Here is a 7,669-nt window from a genome sequence, read left to right on the forward strand (position 1 = left end):
TTTCAGTCTCAATTTTGAGTTTTGGCCTTTGACCTGTTGGCAGCAATGTTAGCAGCCAGAAGCTTATCTGTATTTGGAAAAGAGGGTTAAAAATTAATTCTCTACTTTTACATTATTATTACAACTTAGAGTTCATGTACTAACATTCATAAAAAACATACAAAGATTACTCATGAGGCATCCAATTTAAGTCACTTGAGTTTCTCTTGAAGACTATTACATGTTCACATTGACTAAAATTGTCCTAAATTTTACATATTCTGACTGGCAGTCATCAAATACCCACAGTAATTGGAACTACTCATGATGTAAAACTGAGAAATTAAATTATTAGATTTCTTTACATGTGAAAACTTTAGAGCAGCCTAGTTGTATTGTGATCAATTGTACTGAATGGGGCATCAACAGAAATAGTGGAAACAGGTCATAACTTTTTTTTCCTGTTCTCCAAATGCCCTGTCCAGTGTGACAGAGAAGCCAATAGTTTGATTTGGGGATGACAAGAAAGTAGTTCTGGTTGCTATAAGATATGTCATGCCTCCAAAACTGAATGCGAGTTGCATGATTCAAGTCTGAGGATGTATCTACATCAGTGTTAGCTCAGATTAGGAATTAATTTTTGAAGCTGATCTCCCATGTGCCGCCACTTACCATATTTTGGTTTACATTGCAGAGCACGCAAATTTTATTCTCAGAATAAAATAAACTAGAGATACACTCCAGGAGCACACCTAATATCATCCAGTGGGCATTCATTTCATGTTGCCAGAATAGCCAAGGGAACACTTCCTTATGCCCCATCTCATCCCACTGCTGTGTAATCACAGGCATCTAGTCCAATCTTTTTTTACTGTCTAGATCTTCTACTGCCTTGCTCTTCCCATAAATGTCAATATGACCTGAAAATCTGCATTTCTTTCTAGGTTGACCAATTTCTTGAAAGGATGCTGACATCATAATCCTGGAGCTTCATGTATTCAGGGGTGACAGACCAAATTACCAAACTCAGTGTTGCCTGAAATCAGCCTTATGGACAGAAAAATCACAAGCTAAAGCAAACTACTTAGTGCCTTTAAAATATGGACCAAATCCAGACTGTAAACTTTATCAGACAAAATTACAAAATAGAAAAACAAATAAACTTGTTTATACTGGTGGAGACTTTAGCTCTCTATATTCTGGATTTTTCAAGAGGTTTTTCCAAAATCTCTCCAGAAAGCTGCACTGATTGTAGGCTCTAGAGGAGTCCTCAGTGTTCCAGAGATACCACATTTATGTTTTGCAGTAACCCGAATCAGAGTGTGTCACCTATGGCAATGGTCCAAATCCCATATAATCCCATTCTCTTCAGCAGTTGTTTTCTCAGAACAGATGCTTTGAGCCCACGTTAGATTCCCTTGAGTGAAACCATCTGCATACCCTTTTCTAGGTTTTCTTCTTTTTCTTGAGTGTAAATGTATCTTCTCGAGAAAATGGTCTTTGTATCAACACAAGTATCCTTACACCAGCATGTGTCAGCAAATATTATGATCCCTTCTCTCGCATGGAGGAAGGGTGAGTAAGTTTTCATACCTCTTTGTTGCTATACATACATAAACAACTTCAGTGGAATCATATTTTTGTCACTTTCTATTTTAAACTTTTCAGGCCCATTATCTCATTTACTTTGATAGTATAAAAGAATGAATGCTACGTATTTGACAAGATGACCTTCCTCCAGTTGCTTCATAGTCTACAATACACAAAATCTGACAGACCAACAAACAGTTTTACAGTTAGTCACTCAGGATCACATTTCAGTGGCAGTTTCAGACACTATCAGCTTTGTCACAACTTCGTTTTGGTCAGAGAGAATATGAGCAGCTATTTATATGCCTTCTCAGAAAACTGAGGAGGACCAGTCACAAACCAGACTCAAAATATGTTGATTAGTTCTAGTAAGTTCTGTTATTGTTGTTTCAGTATTTAATTAATTTTAGAGGGGGAGATATGTTTTCTAATCCCATATAACAACGATGTGAGCTTGGGTATTCGACACAATTTGATTTGGTGCTCTTCACTTGTATTGCAAACAATTTCTACATAAATACACAGAATAAGTATTTATAATTTCACTGGTGGTTTTGAGGGGATTATTTGACTGAGGTGGGTTTTTTTGTTGGTTTGTTTGTTCATTTTTTCTTTGATACAGCTAGTGATATACACTAGTACAATATTTAGCTCTTTGATACTTAGTGTTTCTGGCACTTATTTTTTGATCATCTACCATAATGCTGGACAGATAATTCTACCTTATTATTTCAGATGACAGAAAGCACACTAGGATCATAAATAAGTCCCACACGGTGAAGCTTTGACTGTTCTGCCAGCTCCAAGTATGAAAGCAAGGGGAACTGTGTATATTTAGAATTGCAAATATTTATGAGCATATGAAGGACCTATATTCTAGCTGATATAACAGCTGTATGTGAAGATCCATTGACCAACTGTGGTAATCCTTTCCAAAGAGAAAGATGGTTACAATTAGGATAGAAATGAAGTTCTTTCTAAGGAATAGTTTTAAAGGCATTTATCAACATAAAGTATGGATAGTAAAAAGATATTTATCTAACAATATACTGAGATGTCTTCAATTTACTCTGAAAAATATTTAATCAAGAAACATAGCAAAGCCTTGGTTTCATATATCACTCATGAAATTAAAGATATCACACTGTCCTCAGAGTGTAATTATCTGTTATGATTTGAGAATGGTGCTTCCTAAATCATCCTCAATGTCACTTTTTGCTGTACACACCAGATTTTGGGAAAATGCAACCCAGATTTTACACTGGCTCATGAGAGTTGGCACACATCTGAAGATAGTTTGACTAGAGGTTGTGCCTGAAAAATAACCATCAATTTCAAAAATAAAACCAATTTATTACACAATAAATATATTTTCAATTATCTTTCTACTTATAAGGCCCGGTGTATATTACAGAAATATTATAGATTTTCTAGATTCAAAAAAATCACCATTATCAAAAATTGCAATTTATTCAACAAATACATATCAAACTCTGCAATGGCCACCCAGAAATTTCTTATGACAGAACCTTTTAAATGAGTAAATTTCTATATATTTCCTTTTTGTTCCACTCTCACATGTATCTATATCTATCTCTATATATACATATATACACAAACCACATACATGAGTTGTTTAAAATAAAATTTTAAATTTCATAAATGATAAACCACAATCTAGAAAATCATTAATCAGTACGATAAGACGCTATGGTCCAAGTCCTCAATATATCTTAAACTCTTGAGTGCTTTTTCCCCCTGCTTTCTTTCTGACTTCAAGTTAGAATAATACCACTGAATTATTTTTGACATTGGTCCAAGAAGTTTCATGTTTTAATGGGCTATGATGTCATGTGCGACAAAAAGCTTATGTTCAAAGAAAAGGTTATCAACAATAAAACGCTGTAATCTCATGTAACTGAATATAGATTTCACTTGTACTCAGCAATGCATATTAATATGGCAGTGAATCACTGCAGCCTGCTACTGTAAGCAATACTGTTTTAACAGGAGGCACTGAAAATAAATCTTGACAGTATGTGAAAATTTTTTCCATTTTGTTTTGCTTTAAATTGCTAATCAACTGCTTTCTCTGATTGCTGTTTCCCAGTTATTTCAAGAAATAACTGTATGTTCAAATATACAAGTATCATTCAAATGAAAATAAACAGAATCAATGTGCTTTTAAAGCTGTTTGTTATTGTATATGAATGACACATTAGCTACACTTCACAATAGAAGCATTGTAGGGGCTTTTCTTTATAACAGAAATGTACTTTTCACAGAATAGATTACCTGCTGGGAACTGAGCAGGCTGCATATACATGCAAACCTCTGTGCACGTGGCTTCCAATTGAAGGCATTTCATCTAATTAAAGGCAGTTGTGACCTGGCTGACACAACATTTTCGGGGTATTAAAAATGCAACTTTTCTTATCTTGTCAATGCTTATCTTGTCAGTGCTCCTCTAGCTGAGGCAAGGAGAGACGACGCCTCCACTCATTATCATTCTACTTGTTTTATCATTATGTCTGTTCTTCATAAGCATAATGATATCCTACCATAGAATAAGATGTTAACTGCCCAAAGAAACTCGTTTCTATACTTTGCCCCTTGCCTTTCCATGGGTCAGAAAATGAGACATTACTCATGATGGTTGTGGAGATAATTCAGTTTTCTCTACTCCTGGTAACCCTCAAAAAAAAAGCCAATAACACCGTGCTGAGAAAAAACAAACCATAATACACTGAGGTGTTTAATGCATGCTAAAACATGCTTTTAACCCTTACCTTAGGAACTTTGTAACATATTTTTTAGTTTTGTGGAAGAAAGAACATATATTTAGGAGGGATATTTATGCGGTATCAGGTATAGTCTTATTAAAACTTAATTTCTTTAAAAATGGTTGTGGTACAGAGGCAAGAGGTTTTGATTCAGACTCACAGTGGTTCTCCAGATCTAGCCTTGCAACAGCACCAGAGTTAATAAGTCCTTTACTCTGGATTAGGAAGGTTCTGGCTAACACCTTGAGGATGGAACTTGTACACCTCTTAGAGTCCAGGTCCTTCACGAACAGAAACTCTCTTGCAAAGCTATTCAAGGAGTTTGGTGGGAGAGTACACAGCCTGGACTGCATTATGTGGTAACTGGTCTGCATGTTTTCCTTGCAAACATCGATACAGTCCGTAAATTGGTCAATGTGCCCTTTTAAATAACTGTGTTGAATATGCTGTGTGAGAAAACTACTCATCATTCTGATTTCCCCATAATGGAATAAATTGTACTGCTATGAGTTCTTAAAAAGCAGTAGAAAACAAAGAACATTTCCCTTATTTGTAAGGAACTGCTTCTAAACTTGTTAGAGCATTTATGTGCTCTAACACATAAATGACATATAAAAGGACATAGGTGAAGATATTCTCCAAAATTACATGAATTTTTTCCTAATGTCTTTTTATTTAACCCATCTTCAAACTCAATAAAGATTCCATTCTTACATACTGTTCCCCAGAAAGCCTCTATCATTTACTGTTTGTACACAGTAGTAGATGTTTTACACAGAGACAGCTGTAGATTAACTAAGTTAATTCCCCTGGTGGTATTCAGATGATTCAGTTGCTTATAAATCCACAATTCTTTATTCCTAAGAAAATATCCAAAAATAGTGCATTTTAAAATTAACAAATGCAATGAATTCATGTGTATCAAGGATTATAGTTGAAGAATACACTGCTTATAATGTTTAGCCTGACTTCATTTCTTGCTGTTTATCCTGGGGATGATTCAAAGTAACAAAAGTTAATGCAAGATATCCGTAAGGGTACTAGCTAAAACCACAAAAACAAATCACTTTACCTACAAGACAGTGTTCCTTGGAGCCTTGCAATATTTTTTAATAATAATTTTTTTTAAATGCTTTCTTATTCAAGTTAAACCTCTAAATTATGATAATTGGTATTAGTACCAGAGAACAGTGTGAAAGGTACCTGCATGCAGTGCAATGAGGTGGTTTGCTCTGTTTAGTGGCAGAGCCTAAGGAAGAAGTAGAGAGGCTAAGGAGAATTAGGGTAAGTGAAAAGGAAATAGACTGGTGGAATCACACACTTTCAACCCCAAAAGAAGTCCAGCAGGAGTCAGAGAAGCCCTGCCCCTCCTGCCATCAGGCAGATGGAACAGATCAAGTAGATGGGGGGGAATGGAAACAGGTCCCTGGTCAGAGAGGTAAAAGAATCCCCTCTCGCCCCCATCACCTCCCCAGGTGCCCTTAAAGAGCAGGTATGAGGCCCTGGACCCAGAGAGACAGGCAGAAGACACTCAAGAAAAAGATCTGTCTGGAGGTTCTCCCAGTTGCACCCCGTCTATTAGATGGATCACAACCGGAGCTATTAAGAAAAAAAGAAGGGTAATTGCAGTTGGTAATTCCTTTCTGAGGGGAACTGAGGGCCCTGTACGCTGACCGGACCCATCCCACAGGGATGTCTGCTGCCTTCCTGGGGCCAGGGTGAGGGATATTAACAGGAGACTCCCTGAGCTAATTCAGCCATCTGATTATTACCCACTGTTGGTAGTACAGGTTGGTGGTGATGAGATTGATAAAAGAGGTACCAGAGCAATTAAAAAGGACTTTAAGGCTTTGGGTCAATTAGTTGATGGGACAGGAGCACAGGTGGTGTTTGCCTCAATTCCTGCAGTAGCAGGGATGAAGAGCAAGAGAGGAGTAGGAAAACCCATCTTATCAATAGGTGGCTAAAGGATTAGTACCACCAATGGAATTTTGGGTTTTTTTGATCATGGGGCAAAATTTATGGTACCAAACCTGCTAGAATCGTATGGACTTCATCTATCTAGCAAGGGGAAAAGAACCCTAGCATATAAGTTGGCAGGGCTGATCAAGAGGGCTTTAAACTAGGTTTAAAGGGTGAAGGGGTTGAAACCAGGCTCTCCAGAGAAGAGCCTAAGGGTGGAAAACCAGGGTTAGGAATGACATCAGCAGCCCAGCAGAAGTACATGTACACTAATGCACACAATTTGGGAAACAAACAAGAGGAGCTGGAAACCATTGTGGAGCAGGAAAACTCGCATTACTGGAGTGCTGCCATGGATGGCTACAAGTTCTTCAGAAGAGATAGATGAGGTGGGAGAGGTGGAGGGGTGGCTCATATGTTAGAGAGTTTCTTGCCTCTCTAGAACTTGAGGTCAATGACGATAAGGTTGAGTGCTTATGGGTCAGAATCAGGGGGAAGGCCAACAAGGCCAGCATCTTGGTGGGAGTCTGTTATAGACCACCCAACCAGGATGAAGAGGGTGATGAATTATTCCACAAGCACCTGGCTGGTGATTTCAAAATCACCAATCCTTGTCCTTGTGGGTGACTTTAGCCCGCCGGATGTCTGCTGGAAACTCAATACAGTAGAGAAGAGGCAGTCTAGGAGATGTCTAGAGTGTATGGAGGATAATTTCCTGTTGCAGCTGACAAATGAACCTACCAGGGCTGGGGCCCCATTAGACCTGCTGTTTACAAACAGAGAAGGGCTGGTGGAAGATGTGGTGGTTGCAGGCCACCTGGGGTACAGTGACCACGAAATGACAAGAGTTTTCAATTCTTAGTGAAGTAAGGAAGAGCGTCAACAAAACCTCTACCCTGGACTTCTGGAGGGCAGACTTTGGCCTATTCAGGAGGCTGGTTTGGAGAGTACCTTGGGAAATAGCCCTTAAAAACCAAGGAGTCCAGGAAGGATGGACACACTACAAGAAAGAAATCTTGAAGAAGCAGGATGTCCCTATGTGCCGAAAGGCAAGCCGATGGGGAAGACAACCAGCCTGGCTGAACAGGGAGATTTTGCAGGAAATTGGGGAAAAAAAGAGCATCTATCACTCTGGAAAAAAGAGCAAGCAACTCATGAAATATTAAGGAATGTAGTTAGGTCATGTAGAAAGAAAATTAGAGAGACAGAAGCACAATTTTAACTTGATCTGACCACTGCTGCTAAGAACAACAAAAAGTGTTTTTATAAATACATCAATAGCAAAAGGAGGGGCAATGAAAACATCCATTTGTCATGGTTTTGAAAAGGCCCAAAATCCAATTCTGATTCCTAGC

Source organism: Neopelma chrysocephalum, unplaced genomic scaffold, assembly GCF_003984885.1.
Source record: "Neopelma chrysocephalum unplaced genomic scaffold, ASM398488v2 Primary Assembly neopelma1_26, whole genome shotgun sequence".
In the NCBI taxonomy this organism is placed as follows: Eukaryota; Metazoa; Chordata; class Aves; order Passeriformes; family Pipridae; genus Neopelma; species Neopelma chrysocephalum.